The sequence below is a fragment of the Microtus oregoni genome, unplaced genomic scaffold (assembly GCF_018167655.1).
Source record: "Microtus oregoni isolate MIOR12 unplaced genomic scaffold, Mior012 000038F_ref0000394, whole genome shotgun sequence".
Classification (NCBI taxonomy): domain Eukaryota; kingdom Metazoa; phylum Chordata; class Mammalia; order Rodentia; family Cricetidae; genus Microtus; species Microtus oregoni.
This window is the reverse complement of record NW_024543097.1, coordinates 22,402,636-22,419,240: the sequence shown is the minus strand read 5'-3', so window position 1 is coordinate 22,419,240 and position 16,605 is coordinate 22,402,636. Positions and strand designations below refer to the sequence as shown.

Genomic DNA, 16,605 nt, shown 5'->3' with positions numbered 1-16,605 from the left:
CCAAGGTCATAAGTTAAATTGAATCCTATAGAAGTATTAGATTTGAGGATATTTAAGGAAGTGGTTATTTCATATGATATGCATTCACCTTTTGTGAAGCAGATGTAAAATTCACTGAACCGAATTATCCCCCAAGACTGGAAAGATTTAGATATAGCAATATTAGAGGCTGGTCTTCAGTTACAATGGAGAACATGGTGAAAAGAGGAAGCTAGGGCCATAGAAGAATGGGACAAGGCTGCTAGAGGTACTGATATTTCCCAAGATCATTTCCTGAGCAAAGGCCAATATGCTGATTTGCAAAGACTGTTTGGACTTGATGATCCCACCATGGTTCTATGGTGTTGTATGGAGAGGTCCCGCTTGTTTGTCCTGGCCGCCCCGCTAGCTTAGCCCCGAAATAACCACACAGAAATTGTATTGATTAAATTACTGCTTGGCCATTAGCTCTAACTTCTTATTGGCTAACTCTTACATATTAGTTTAACCCATCTCCATTAATCCATCTATCACCACATGGCAGTGGCTTATTGGAGATTCTAACTGGCATCCATCTCAGGCAGAGGATCCATGGCTTCTCTCTGACTCTCTCTTCTTCCTCCCAGAATTCTGCTCTGTTTTCCCTGCCTACCTAAGTTCTGCCCTATCAAAAGGCCAAGGCAGCCGGGCAGTGGTGGCGCACACCTTTAATCCCAACACTCGGGAGGCAGAGGCAGGCGGATCTCTGTGAGTTCGAGACCAGCCTGGTCTACAAGAGCTAGTTCCATGACAGGCTCCAAAACCACAGAGAAACCCTGTCTCGAAAAACCAAAAAAAAAAAAAAAAGGCGAAGGCAGTTTCTTTATTCATTAACCAATGAAAGTAACACATAAACAGAAGGACCTCCTACACCACCACTATGATGTCTACCAGCTTTTAATACTTGGGACAAGGTTGACTTCAGTTATGAATAGAACATTATTATATCCAAAAGTCAGATAAATATTAATTGAATCTTTGATTTTGAAAATGCTAATTCAGAAAGGGTGATTAGGTCTTTAAAGGCAAGTAGATGAATGAACTAGAAATACAACTGATGTTGGATCTCATGCTTATGATGACACTTAGCTGGGAAAAGTGATTTCCAAAAATTTTAAGAAAAATCAAAATGTTAGGTGTTTTAATTGTGGTGAGCAAGGTCATCTGAAAAGTTTTTGTAGTCAGGGAGTTCCTGTAAACAAGGTTTTTTTTTCTAGACATAATCCAAATAGAAGACCCTATCTTTTGGAGTATGCAGAAGGTGTGGCAAAGGCCAGCATTGGACTAATGAAAACAGATCAACAAGAGACAGGCAAGGTAACTCTTTGCCATTTGGGAAATGCCTTGGGGAGCCTCCCAGAGGCCCCACTATCAAATTTGGTTCAATTATTCCCTGTCAGCATTGGAGAAACTCATCCACAGTGCAATTAACAAACTTAATACCTGTTGTTAAAAACCATGCCACTCTGGAGATGACAAAGACAGAACAACTTCTATAAATATAACCAAAAGTTCAGGAGAGACCAGAAAACAAATATTTAGGAGACCTTCTATAAATGATCAAAGATCAAAACTAAAAATATGAATAAATGGATAGACACAGGAGCAGATGTAACAATAATTTCACCAAAATCTTGGCATCCAGACTGGCCCCTTTAGTAGGTAAATATTTAGCTTCTAGGGATTGGAATTTTATATCAGGTAAAACAAAGTACAAGATGGGTAGAGTGTATAGGGTCAGATGAACAGATAGGGAAATTAAAACCATATGTGGCTAACAGGCCAATGAATTTATGGGAATGCGATTTGTTACAGCAATGAAAAGCACAGGTTAGCATTCCTCCAATCTCAGAAACAAACCACAAAATAAAGCTTCTGAGAGAAATATTAAAATGTATTATCAAAAACAATCACAGATTATTCAGGTTGTACATTAGCAGGGCACAACCGCTGTTGGTCTTTCAAAGGATCAACAGTCCTACCTTTAAAATGACTGACAGACCTGTGTGGGTGGAACAATGGCCTTTGACATCAGAAAAATTAGAACAGCTAGTACAGGAACAGCTAAATGCTCAACATATTGAATTGACCAGTCCTTGGAATTCTCCTGTATTTGTTATTAAAAAGAAATCTCAAAAAAAATGGATAAATCTTAAAAAAAAACAGAAAGGGGTAATAAAGACCCCCCAGAGAAAAATTATATAAAGCGTTATTAACTTTAAATAAGCCTATGTATTTTAAAGATATGTTAACCTCAGAATGAAAACCAGGATATGTGTTACATTGGCAAAGAGGTTTTTTCCTTTGTTTCCACAGGAAAATAAAAGTCACGGATACCTTCAAAATTAGTAAATATCAGACTCAAACAGCAGAGATTACTTGATTAGGAGAGGTGATAATTCATCAAACAACTTGATCATTCAATCTAAACTAATCTGCTGTGGAATAACCCTTTTGTACACTATGACAATGTTTTGTTCTCATTGGTTTAAGAAAGAGCCAACCAGCCAATAGCTAGGCAGAAAGAGATATCGAGTGAGAGAACACTGGGAATAAAGAGGGCAGAGTTGCAAGCCAGACACATAAGAAGCATGAGATGAACATGCCATGCTGAAAAAAGGTACCATCATGTGGCAGAATATAGATAAGAAATATGGATTAATTTAAGTTGAAAGAGCTAGTTAGTAACAAGCCTAACTTATAAATCAGCTGAGCATTTATAATTAATCAAAAGTCTCTGTGTGGTTATTTGGGAGCAGGTTGGTGGGACAGAAAAGTCTACCTACACTAACTTATAAAACTAATAAATGCCTTTCATTAGGTCAGGTATTAAAAAAATAATTTTTATTATTAAAATATAATACTATATCTGTTGGCAAAAACATTTGTCTTAACAAAGATATGAACCACCTTCCCCCAAAGGGGAACCCCCTCAAAATTAGGTCAGGGCAGGGATTTGTTTTTGTCTTTCCAGGAAAATAAAAGCATTGAACTAAGGAGTCTGAAGGCCACTGAACAAATGAGACATCTGAAGCAGAAGGATGAAACATACAGATAATAACATCCCAAGAAGAATAAAATTGGTCTAATGGGTATACTTCATTTACAACAGGATAAAATTTCATAAATCTTTCCAAATATTTGTTTCTGCTACTCTCTACAGACATAAAAGGCAAATGTCTTTTTCTGGTCCCAATTCAATTAAAGATTAAAACTGGCTTTGTAGTTGAAAGGTGGAGATCTCATCTCTAAACCCAGGCATGCTTGTAAAAGGAAAATCCAAAATCTCTGTCTCATGTCAGAAGAGTCACCTGGTACGGGACAGAAGAAAACTAAAATTATGGCACTATTCTATTGCCACTAATCCCTTATCCTTTGGTTTCCATTTGATTCTTTAAAACTTTCTTAAGGTATAAATATTATTTCAAAATTTCTAAGACTAACACACACATACATATACATATATAAACTTTCTGTTGTGATATTAATGGTCATATGGGGCACTAACTAATTTTAGAAATAAGCTTTATCTAGGCTTCCTGTATGTGATTTCAGACTTAAGTCTAAAGCAGATACCTAGGAACTAAGTTTGTATACCCCAGAAATATCTCACAGATTGTGGAACTTTAACATCTTGGAGATCTGCTGCATATGACATTTAAAATGTTAAAAATTTTTCTGCAGTGAGCTGTGACCATTTCTGGTAGTGACCTTTGACTTCTCCAAGAAGTCCTTCAATGACAAATCCACCTCAATTGTAGTAATGGCACCGAGCTGACAAACACCACCCAAAGATATCTTTGAACTACAAACTGCTCAGGACAACTTCAAAGTGGTTAGCTAAGATGGTCTAGCCTCATAAACTACTCCATCCAGGACTTCAAATAAATCCTCTACTTTCCCATCACACAGAGACTGAACAACAAATGATACAGCTAGTTCTGCCAGGACTTGACCATTATCCCAATTTTCTCAGGGTCCCCTAAAGATGCTATTGCCTCCCCAGACAAAAGGAAGTAATTTTAAGAACATGACACCCACATTCCCGAGTGATGGAGGAAGGTCATTGGTTAAAAAATAAAGAAACTGCTTGGCCTCATAGGTTAAAACATAGGTGGGAGGAGTAAACAGAACAGAATGCTGGGAGGAAGAGGAAGTGAGCTCAGAGGCCATGCTCCCCTCTCCCGGGCAGATGCCATGAAGTAAGCTGCCAGGTCAGACATGCTGAATCTTTCCCGGTAAGACTGATGTTACACAGATTATTAGAGATGGGTTGATCAGGATATGAGAATTAGCCTGTAAGGGCTAGAGTTAATGGGCCAAGCAGTGTTTAAAAGAATACCGTTTCCGTGTAATTATTTTGGGTATAAAGCTAGCAGTGTGGGCGGCCAGGTGCCAGGAACGTAGCCTGCCGCTCCTATTACAACACCCGAGAGTTGGGGTAGGTGGTCTTGGTCATTTGATGAGTTATGGATGTTTGTCATTATTTAGGGAGGACCAATTGCAAGTTGTTATTGATCATGGCCAGGGATGAATCAAAGCAAAGGAGGTTACACTCAGGAATCTCTTTCTGAAAAGTATATAAAAAAGCATATAAAAGGGAATATAGGAATGACAGAATAAAGGGTTGATTATTGAATCTACCTTTAAACTAAAAACAACTACTAGTTTTAATATTGGTATGGGTTTTTGTATATTTGGTATATACAAATTTATAGTTATCTTTGTTACAACATACTATAAGTTATTTTACCTAACCAACTCATTTAAAATTATAATATAAAGTTCTAGTCCTTGAAAGCTATTATTACAAACTGTTTATGATAATTAAGAAATGCAGGTGCATAATTAGTCATTTATAACAATCAAACTTGTAGTCATGTTAGATATATTTTCAAGGTTATACAAATATATTTTAGATATATAGGTGGTCTTCAAACACTTCAGAGACCTACAAAATATGGCATTTAAGATGTTTTAATAACATAAGCTTTTTCATGATAGTGAGATATATCTGTTCCTAACAGCACTAATCAACTTCAAAAAAAAAAAGGATGATGGGCATCAAAGAACCTCCATATGGAGTTTGCTTGCATTGTGGTAAGGTTAGCCACTGAGCAAGAAACTTCCTTTTCTTGACTGCTGATCATATGCTATCAAAATTGTATAAGCAGGACACACAGAAATTGACTGCTGAACTTTTGCCAAGACAAGGTCAGACAGTCCTTCAAAATTCCTGCTTCACAGAAAAGTCTGTCAGCTATTCTAGGCCTGTAAGCTGAAGATGGATGTCCCAATGTTGCAGAGGAATCTTGGGTGACTATGTAGGCAGTCAGCTGTCTCTGTCTTTTTATAGTTTTGGAAGTTGTTTATGCACACTTCCTATTTACTCAGGTAATATTTTATCCTTCTTTGGTTTCTGATGGGGTTGAAGACTAGATAATGACATCACTTTTTTTGTTACAAAATTTAGAAAAGAAATTTACAAAAGAAATGTAAAGTATATAAGGCTGAGAGACATAAAAGCTTAAGTTGTTCATTTAAGAAAATGTTTTAAGACCTAAAAGGATATTTTAGGATAGTAATAGAAGCTATGATAGAAAGTGGTTTAGGTATAAAACTTTGGATTCATCAAGATAGGATAGATAATAGAATATTTTCTCTGAATTTGCCAAATACAAATGAACTTGACATTATGAATATAATCTTATTTGATAATTGTTCTTATTATATATAGTTTTCCTGTGTTAGAGATAAAACATTTCCTTTTTATTTAGACAATATCTGCTTATTGATTTATTGTATGGTTTTACTGTGTCAGAGTTAAAAGCTTTTCTTTTAATTAGACAAAAAAGGAGAAATGTTGTGGGACATTTGAACAAACTGTAACACCCCAAGATAGTGTTAATACAGTTAACCTTGAATTAGGAGGCAGAGACAGTCACTAGTTAACAAAAAGTAGCCATAGAGAATATGGAGGACCCAGAATACTGATAGGAAGGAGTAGGGAGGGACTTCGAGATTTGAGGTGTAGGGGAGTTGCCTCTTTTTGATCTGGGAAATGTGGAGAGAAGGTCAGCTGGCCACTCCTCCACTGTTTCTTTGATCTATCAAGTTTCCACTCCAATATCTGACTCTTTAGTCTTTATTGGTAATAGAACAACTTAGATAAAAACTACAGCTCCATTATCTGTGTTGCTGTCCATATCGTTATCGGCCAAGCTCCTGCAGAACAGCTCACCAAGGTATGAACACTCAGTGGTTTTCCCGCCCAAAGTTCCAAAGTCCTCTCACAATCATCCCCAAGCAATGGTCAGGTCTGTCGTAACAACTCCCCGCTACCCCGGTACTGACGTTAGGGTTGTTGCTGCTGTGTAGTAAGGAAAGAGTTGTTTTCACTCACACTTCCATATCACTGTTCATCATCAAAAGAAAGGACAGGAACTCAAACAGAGCAGGAACACAGAAGCAGGAGGCGATGCAGAAGCCATGGAGGTGTGCTGCTTACTGGCTTGTTCCTTGTGGCTTGCTCAGCCTTCCTTCTTATCCCAGTTCAGAGATGGCTCCACCCAAAATGGGCTGGGCCCTCTCATATCAATCACTAATTAAGAAAATTTCCCTACAGGCTATCTATAGTCAGAGCTCGTGGAGATATTTTCTTTTCTTCTTCCTTTCTTTCTTTCTTTCTTTCTTTCCTTCCTTCCTTCCTTCTCTATTTATTTATTTTATTTTGGGGTGGGGGTATATTATTGGTTGTCTTGGAACTTGCTCTGTAGACCAGGCTGGTGTTAAACTCACAGAGATCCTCCTGCTTCTGCCTCTCAGAAAATAAATAGGAAAAATAAAAAGAATAATCACATAAATAAATTGATGTTTTTCCACAGTCACAGCAGTTACAGCTCTCTCCACCAATAATTGTAGCTCTGCAGTTACTGGACTACTTCTCAGGCAATGAAACAGTGGGACTTTTATATCCCACCAGATTCACCTCCTGCCACTGCCACCAAATACAGTTTTTAACTAAACCTTTATCATTCTATTTAACAATAAGACTCAGGAATCAGAGGCTGGGGTGAAAACACTGATGTCTCAGAGTGTATCCTTCTGCTCCGCCAAACCAAAAAAAAAAAAAAAAACCCGCCACACATAAAGTTCCTCTCTACTCCTTCCTGTGCATCTCTATCCATCTTCCGGACTCCCTCTGACTCTCTGTGACTACTTTCTGTCATCTACTTGCTGGCTCTGCCTCCTGACCCAAGGTTGATTTTATTTAATTAACACAAATGTAAACTCAGGGTTCACAGTATGTTTGAATATCCTACAACAATAAATGATAGATAGATAGATAGATAGATAGATAGATAGATAGAGGACTTGAGTTGGCTCAGCAGTTAAGAGCACCTACTGCTCTTGCAAAGGACCTGAGCTTGATTTCCAGCACCAGGTTGGTTTCTAGCTGACAGTTACATGGGCAGCTCACAACAGATTGTAACTCCAACTCCAGGGGATCCATTGCCTGGTTCTGAACTCTACATACTCCTCACCATGGGTTGGGCAGGAGGAATACGAAGATTGTTTATGTCAGCTCAGAGATTATAACAATATATATACCAAAGCCTGATCACCTTAACAAAACAAAATCTATTCCCCACAGTTCTGGAAGTCGGGAAGCCCAAAATGAAGACGGTAGCTAGTTCAGCTCCTGGCCAGGTGGGCTGCGTACCACTGCCTGCTCACTGCTCTCAGGACTGAAAGAGGGTGGGACCTGGCAATTCTCCTTAAGACATCCTATCACGGCCTGGAGGTGGTGGCATAGGCCTTTAATCCCAGAGTTTGGAAGGCAGAGGTAGGATCTCTGTGAATTTGAGGCCAGCCTGGCCTACAGAGTGAGTTCCAGTACAGCCAAGGCTACAGAGAGAAACCCTGTCTCAAAAAAAAAAAAAAATCCTAAATCCTATCACTGTCTCCACACTGTGACCTTATTTAGCTTCACCTCTTGGAGACTCCCTTTCCAAATATAGTCTCTTTGAGACTCAGGGGGTTTCTATTGCTGTGAAGAGACACTATCAGCACAGAAACTCTTATAAAGGCAACCATTACCTGGGGCTGCCTTACAGTCCTGAAGTTTAGTCCATTATCATCATGGCTAGAAGCATGCCCGCACGCAGGGGCACACGGTGTCGGAGAGATAGCTGAGAGTTCTACATCTGGATCCGCAGGCAGCTCGCAGAGAGAGACACTGGGTCCAGCTTGAGCTTGTGAAACCTTGAAGCCTGCTCCCAGTGACACACCCACTCCAATAAGGCCACATCCACTCCAACGAGGCCACGGTGGTGGAGCATGCCTTTAATCCCAGCACTTGGGAGGCAGAGGCAGGCGGATCTCTGTGAGTTCAAGACTAGCCTGGTCTACAGAGCTAGTTCCAGGACAGGCTCCAAAACCACAGAGAAACCCTGTCTCGAAAAGCCAAAAAAAAAAAAAAAAAAAAAGGCCACATCTCCTAATAGTACCTATGAGCCATTTTCTTTCAAACCACCACACAGGGCTTCATCAGATGAGGTGGGGGCACACAGTTCAGGCCAGAGCAAGGGTTTCCAAGGATTGACATTCTACAGAATAAGGCAGAATACTTTTCATTGACTTATAATCAGAAGAAATGCAACCTCTCTGTCAGTCACACACTAAACCCAGGTAAATGGGAGAAAGCATCAAAATCCTTCCTGGAGGCAGGAGTGTGAGATCTTAGGGATTCCGCCCAAATCTCAGTTACATTGTGAGAACATGAGGGATGGGACGTTTGGCACTTGCTGCAGTATTGGAGAGGGAACCTCACAAGATAGGTAAACACAGCCCCTGAGCTACAGCCTCTGCTCTGAAGGTGATTCTGAAAAGAAAGTCTTCTCTAGCAAATATGCTTTGTTATGGTGAGGACGTTTCTTGTACTTATCCCAGTTCCGCAACAAATGATGTCTTAGCAATAACAATAAAATGTTAAATGTGATTCTCTTTCTCTTTTCCTTCCTTCCTTTCCTTTCTTCCTTCTCTTTCTTTCTCTGTCTCTCTGTCCCTCTTTCTCTCTTTCTTTCTTCCTTTTCATAGGGTCTCATTTTGTGTCCCTGAGCTGGAGCTCACTATGTAGACAAGCCTCAAATTCAGAGTTACAATTGCCTCTGCTTCCCAAGAGCTGGGATTAAAGGTGTAAGCACTGTAGCCAGTGTCTCTTTGGACCACCAGCTCCCAAATAATGACATGGAGGCTTCTTATTCATTCTGAAACCTTGGTCTTAGCTTAGGCTTGTTCCCAGCTAACACTTTTTAATTAAACCGTTCATACTAATCTGTGTCTGTCACATGACTTTTTTCTTCTCCTCCATACTATACCTCCGACTTGTTCTGGGTCTCTCTGGCAAAACCTACCTCTCTTCTTCCCAGAGTTTTTTTATCTGTTTCCGGAAGTCCCGTCTATCCTCTCCTGCCTCACTATGGGTCATTCAGCTCTTTATTAAACCAATCAGAAGGTGCCTTAGCAGAGACATATCTTCACAGTGTACAAAAAGATTATCCCACAACATAGCACACCAGTTTATAAGGTGACTTTCAATGCTTAGAATTACACTACAGCTAGACAAGAAATATTTACTTGTGGTTTTAGAACAGAGTGTGAGGAATTTCCCAGTCTTAACTGTAAAAGGAAAACAGGAAATATAACCTAGCAGGAGGAGCAGAGCCAGGGAATCCTCACTGAGGTTTTACGGCCACCAAATGTCTAAGATCCCTTAGTTATAGTCCACCAAGAGCAAATGCGGCAGTGTAAACTGTGCCTCCACCACAGCTGGGGGCTCAGGGGCGGGAGACAAGGTACTAGGAGATTTTCTTTGATGGATAAATAATTTTTGAGGGTGGGAAAAATGGCTCAGTTGGCAAGCACATGGACCTGAGTTCAGATCTCCAGAACCCACATAGAAGCCAAGAAAGATGGAGCACTTCTGTAATCCCAGCTCTGGGAAGAGGGGAGCAGGACAGGCAGCTGGCCAAGTTGACAAGCTCCAGATTCACTGAGAGAATTTGTCTCAAAAGATAAGGTGAAGGGGACTGAAGATGACACTCAATGTCAACCTCTGCCCTCTGCACGCAAGTGTGTAAGCATGCACATGCACACGCATGCAACCACATAGAACACACACATAGGCATACATGTGCACATGCACACACATACATGCACACACACACGCACGCACGCACACACACACCCCACAGGGAGTTTTTGAGACTCCAGGCTCACATTGCAATGCTTTCCACCTAGTCTTCACCCGGCATGACTTCCTGGTCCTGATACTGTCTGAAAATATACCAACTAAGACCTTCCAGACTTGAAGAAAGGCACAAAGGCTCTTAAAAGTGCCCTTCACAGGTCAACAGCATAAATAAAAAACAACCTCCTTTTACAGCAACCCAACGAAACTGCACAACCCCAGGGATAAAGAGATCGTATCAGGCAGTGTAACAGCCAGATAGAAACTGCGATCTACAAGGGAAAAATAATCTCATCAGAAATAGCCGGAGCAGCACAGCGGTGCTGAGATGGGACCCAGAGCCATGAGAGTGATAAGCAAGACCTCTGCTGATGACCTCTAACCCCAACCATCAGTGATGTCAGGTTACTTATGGGATCTCTCCCTCTCACACCCCCTCTCCTGTATAGTATACATGCTTGGATCTATATTTTTCCACTTCACAATCTTGGGCTCCCTCTTCCTTTTTTTTTTTTTTCTAATGAGACAAGGTTTCTCTGTAGCTTTGGTGCCTGTCCTGGAACTAGCTCTTGTAGACCAGGCTGGCCTCAAACTTAGAGATCCGCCTGCCTCTGCCTCCCGAGTGCTGGGATTAAAGGCGTGTGCCACCACCGCCTGGCCCCTCTTCTTTATTATGATCATTTCCCCCCGCCCCGCTATGCATAAACTACACACACACACACACACACACACACACGAATTTCTGATAATCCTGTCTCCGTTTCCTGGGTGTTATAATTATAAGACTTGCACTATCAAGCCTGCAAGCCTGCTTTATGCATCGCTGGGGATTTAACCCAGGTCCCATTTGTGTTTTTGCTTTTAGAATGACATTCAGAAAAATCATTACCATGACCAAAGGCAAGGAGACTTCCCTCTGCACTTCTAGGAGTCCTGTGGTTTCTAGATCAGGTGTGTAAATCGTGGGTCTATTTGGTGTTGGTTTCTGTGCCTCGTATCTGGCAAGGATACAGCTTCTTTTGTATGTGGCCATCCATTTTCTCAGCACTGCATGTTGGTGATACCGTCTTTCCCTTCTGTGTATTCCCGCGAGCTTTGTTGAAGACTGATGGCTGCCTGAGTCTGTCTGTAGTCAGGTCTACTATAACCAAACATTCAAAGCTGTGTAACTTGTAAGAAAGATATTTCTTTCTCCCATATCTGAAGGTTGAAAGGGCCAAGATCAATATGCTGGCGTATGACGAGGTTTCCCTACTGCATTTTTCCACAATGGGAGGACAAGGAGACAGAAGCAAGACAGCCGGGTGTCGTTCCCTTGGCATTAGTCCATTCGTGAGGCTGGAACCCCCACAGCCCAGGTGCTGCTTGAGGGTCTTATCTCTCAAGGTTGTTGCAATGGTTATTGAACTCCGGCATGAGTTTGGAAGGGGATAAACATTCAAACCACAGAAACCCTGTATTTGTAGGTTTTATCCCCCTGGACCTTCTTCTGTTCCATTTGCCTGTATGTCTGTTTTTACTCCAATATCCTACTGTTTTGATTACTATAGTTTTGAAATGTGGCCCCAAGATGTCTCCAACTTTCTTTTTTTTTTTGTATATTTCTTTATTTTATGTGCATGAGTGTTTGGCTTAGACGTATGTATGTGTACCATTATGTGTATGTCTGGTGCCCATGGAGGTCAGAAGAGGGTGTCAGATACCTTGGAACTGGGGTTATGCATGGTGCAAGCCATCATGTGGGTTCTGGGAATGGAACCCAGGTCATATAAAAAACTAATGAGTGCTCTTAAACACTGAGCTCTCTCTTCAGCCCCTTCCATCTGGTTTGTATTTTTTGCCAGTGCTAGGGATAGAATTCAGGATACCCATACTTTTTGAAACACTGTCTCCCTATTTAGCCCAGGCTGGCCTTGAAGCCATGATTCTCTTTGCCTCCATGTCTCCTCTAGGGATGATGACATGTGTATGCCATCCAGTCCTGCTTCAGCTGTTTGCCTTTTCCAGATGTCCGTAGCTACTTGAGATCCTTTGTGACTCCATATGAAACTTAGAACTATTTTTTCTATTTCTGTGAAATATGTCCTTGGAGTTTTTGCTAGGGCAGCATGGGAACTGCAGACCCCTCAGGCAGCACAGACCACCTCATTTCTTTCCTTCTTGGTACCCTCACCTTTAGAAGGGGTGACACATGTGTCTGTTGTGAAGCTCAGACAGTGGTGGCACACACCTTTAATCCCCACTCAGGAGGCAGAGACAGTCAGACCTCCGATCAACCTGAGCTATACAAATAAACTTTGTCTAAAAAAAATTATATATATTATATATATAATAGGTATATAATATATATCAACACTATATCTATGGGATTTATACAATTTATTAGAATGACCAGGCAGTGGTCCAGCTAATCTAACAATGGCTGGCTATGAACAGAAGGTTCAAGAACGCAATAGTTGCTCAGTCTACGAGACTGGACATCTCGGCTGGTCTTCAGTAGATGCTGGAATCCTGAAGAAGTAGACTCTAAATGCCAGTGAAGGAATGGACTTGCTAGCAAGGCAAGGGCAACCAGGAAAAGAGTAAAAGCTTCCTTCTTCCTTGTCTTTATATAGGCTTCAGCAGAAGGTGCAGTCTGGAGCAGAGGTGGGTTTTCCCAGTTCAAATAACAAAAGGTGTGTCTTCCTACCTCAATGATCCAGATGAAAGTGGATCTTCCCATTTCAAATTAAGCAAAAATCCCTCACAGGTGTGCCCCTCCATTTTGGGGTATTAATTAATTCCAGATGTAGTCAAGTTCACAACCAAGAATAGCCGTCACAATGGCTCTAGTCTTTTTTGACCGATAGCTTTATCCTCTCTCCCCATCTCTGTTATTCCCTTGTAACCCCTGAGGTAAGAGTAGAGAGGAGAAGCCCAGGCATGAGAGTCCACCTGCTCTCCCTCCTGGAACCCAAACAGGACAGGAGAAAGGCCTGACACTCAGGCTCCCACACACTGAGGAAAGCTGGGCACTTGCTCCCCAGAACTGGGCCACCCATGGGGCATAGGATTAAGATTAATTCACATGAGAAATGTAAAACCTCCAAACAAAATTTTTATTAAAATAAGCATTGGGTCTCAGAATAAAAAAAAGAAAGAAAGAAAGAAAAGAAAGAAGGAAGGAAGAAGGGAAGGAAGGAGGGAGGGAGGGAGGGAGGGAGGAAGGAAGGAAGGAAGGAAGGAGAGAAGACTCATTGACTCTGGAATTGAGTCGTTTTCCCACCCTTCCTATCTGATTTTTCTCCCAGAGAAGCAGCTGTTACCAGCCCCAGGGGCCTTTGAAGACTCCCAGGCACACATAGAAGTGCACACAAAGGCATCCCATGCCCTCCCCCACTGCACAGCATGCGCAGAACATCTCGCATAGGACACCTGCCTGATCTTCCTGACAACAGACGGGATTCTAAATCTAGGCCAATATCTATGGATAGATTGCATCTCTGTGATGAGCTCGGGGTGTGTCCTGACCTTTGCTGTACTGTGACCCCTGTGATGATAACACAGGAGAGCACAGGGACATTTCCTGGAAGGGACTCACTGAGTCAATGCGTGCAAAACATCTGAAATGTTAGAGGGGCCACTGCCCTCCATAGAACTAACATCCCTGCCCTCACTCCCAGGAGGTGGGGTCTCTTTGCCCCTGAGACAGCATTTACAGTGGTCGGGTTCTCAGTGTTTCCGCATTGCAGTTCATTTGACTCTCTCATACTTGGGAGGAGGGTTTGTTATTATCCTGAGCCATGGCAGAAGCTGCCAGGTTGTTTAAGACTTCCTTATAGCCAGAGCTTATCTGAGTCGGCAGCAATGTCCAGACCACCGCCTAAACCTGGCTTTCCATTTTGAAACTGTTTTTTCTTGTCTAACGCATCTTTAAAATATTCTGTGACTCTAGTTTCAGACTCCATTTAGCCCCTAGATCTGAGTGTGTGTGTGTGTCTGGAAGACAAGAACTTCTGACACAGACGCACGGTGCTGTGAGTTCACTGTTACACATGAGCAAGCGGCGGCCTCAAGTCTGAGGCTACGCTGGTAGAAAAAGCAGATTCCAGGCCAGCCAGGACAATATAGTGAGATTCTGACTAGGAGCAACAACAGAAAACTTAAAGCAAAGGTTCCCACTAGGTAAGACTGGACAAGATTCCAGATTTCCCCTTTTCCTCACAGAAAATGCCAGCGATCGGCCCCCAGAAGACACACAGGAATGTGTCCCTGTGCCAGCTGCAAGCTCACCGTGTTTGTTCTCTGGTAGTTCCGGGCAGAACAAGCTGATAAGATGGAAACAAGTCACTTCAAAACTTATGTAAATGAGTGTCCTAAGCAAGAGTAAAGTTGGAAGAATCCATGCAAGTTCCAAGTCAGCCAGGGCTACAAATCACAAGACCCACTCTCAAAACACCCAAAGAGGAATAATCCTTGCACTTGGGACAGAGGCCAGCCTGGTATACAACTTAAGTTCAAGGCCAGCCTGGCCTACATAGTGAGTTCAAGGCCAGACTGGTCTACACAGGCTGCTTGCTCTTGCAGAGGACCTGGGTTTGGTGACTAGAACCCAAGGTGGCTCATAACTGTCTTTGCTCAGGTACCAGGCGCTCACATGGTACACGACCCATGTATGTGCGGGTAAAGCACTCATACACATAAATAAAAATAAACCTCTAAGGAACACACACAGAGGGGGCTGGGTAAAGTAGTCGCCATGCAAGGGTGAGCACCTGTGTTCCCAGCCCCAGAACGTGAGCTGAGCTGGGTATCGGTAATTCCAGTGCTCCAGCAACATGAGTTGTGGAGACAGGAGAAGCCCCCAGACCGGGTAGCCTGATATGTGCCGTGAGGAACAATGAAGGACGCCCTCTCAAACAAGGTGGATGGTGAAGACTGAGTCCTCGGACCTCCAAACATGCCATGGAACACAACACACATACCTGACCTCACACCTGAACACACACACATACACCCCAAAACCAAACCAAAACAAGCACACGCACACAAAGAAGGCTGGGCAGTGGCCCGCTGGGTGAAGTGTGTGCTTGGCCAGCATAAGGACCTGAGTCCAGACACTCAGCCCTCACGTGAAAACAAAATACGTAACTCCAGTGCTGGCTGGCAGAGACAGGGAGATCCCTGGGGCTCACTGGCTAGCCAGTCTTGCTGAAACTACAATGTCCAGGGTCAATTAGAGATCCTGTCTCCCGCCATGATGGGGAGGGGCTGGAGAGATAGCTCAGCAGTTGAGAGTGCTTCCTGTTCTTCAGTTCCTGGCAGCTGTGTCAGGCGGCTGATTACTGCCCGCCCCCCAACAACAGCTCCAGAGGACCTAACACACTCTTCTGGTCTCCAGGAGCACCCCTCCCCCCCATGTGGCATATACCCACACACACAGAGATACACCTATATATACACCTATATACATAAATAATAATAAATATTCTTGAAAGGAAGCGGAGAATCAATTGAAGAATCTCTGGCCTCTAGATATGCCTACATGGGTGACTGTACTCATGGATATGTGTACAGATGCATCCGCCTACAGACAGGCACACATAGAAAACAAAACAGAGAGAGAGCGAGAGCCACACCCACATACACATACAAAAAGAGAAAAGAGAACCCACAGTATGGGAGAAAATGTTTGCAAATTATACACCTGAAAAAGTTTAAGACCCTGAATAGACAGAGAACTGCGACCCGGCAATGATGTGTTAAACTAAAATTCAAAATGGGCAAAGAATTTAAGCAGACATTTCTCATAGAAAGTGTACAGATAGCTTGCTGTATTAGATTCCTCTAGGGTAACAGAACCTATAGAATCTATCTATCTATCTATCTATCTACACACACACACACACACACACACACACACACATATATATATATATATATATGGGATTTATTAGAATGACTTACAGGCCACAGTCCAGCTAATCCAACAGTAGCAGGCTGTGGATGGGAAGTCCAAGAATCCGGCAGTTGTTCAGTCCACAAGGCTGGTGTCTCGGCTCATCTTCTGTACATGCTGGAACCCTGAAGAAGTCGGCTCTAATGGCAGTGAAGGAACAGACACTTGCTAGCAAAGCAAGAGCAGCAGGCAAAGAGCAAGCTTCCTTCTTCCTTGTCCTTATATAGGCTTCCAGCAGAAGGTGTGGCCCAGAGTAGAGGTGGGTTTTCCCAGCTCAAATGATCTAGATTAAAGGTGTGTCTTCCTATCTCAAAGATCCAGATTAGAAGTGGATCATCCCACTTCAAACTAAGCAAAAATCCCTCACAGACATGCACCAGTGTAGGGGTATGTTAAT

At 42.4% G+C, this 16,605-nt stretch overlaps 1 protein-coding gene across 1 annotated transcript in view; it reads right to left on the bottom strand.

Moving 5' to 3' along the window:
- The window catches only part of LOC121433428 (serine/threonine-protein kinase 25), a 36,595-nt gene extending 20,205 nt beyond the window's left edge, over positions 1 to 16,390 (bottom strand). Inside the window, exon 1 of the mRNA XM_041631823.1 lies at positions 16,217 to 16,390. The gene's annotated coding sequence lies outside the window, so the exon portion shown is untranslated. The remainder of the gene's footprint in view (positions 1 to 16,216) is intronic.
- Positions 16,391 to 16,605: the final 215 nt, after the last annotated feature.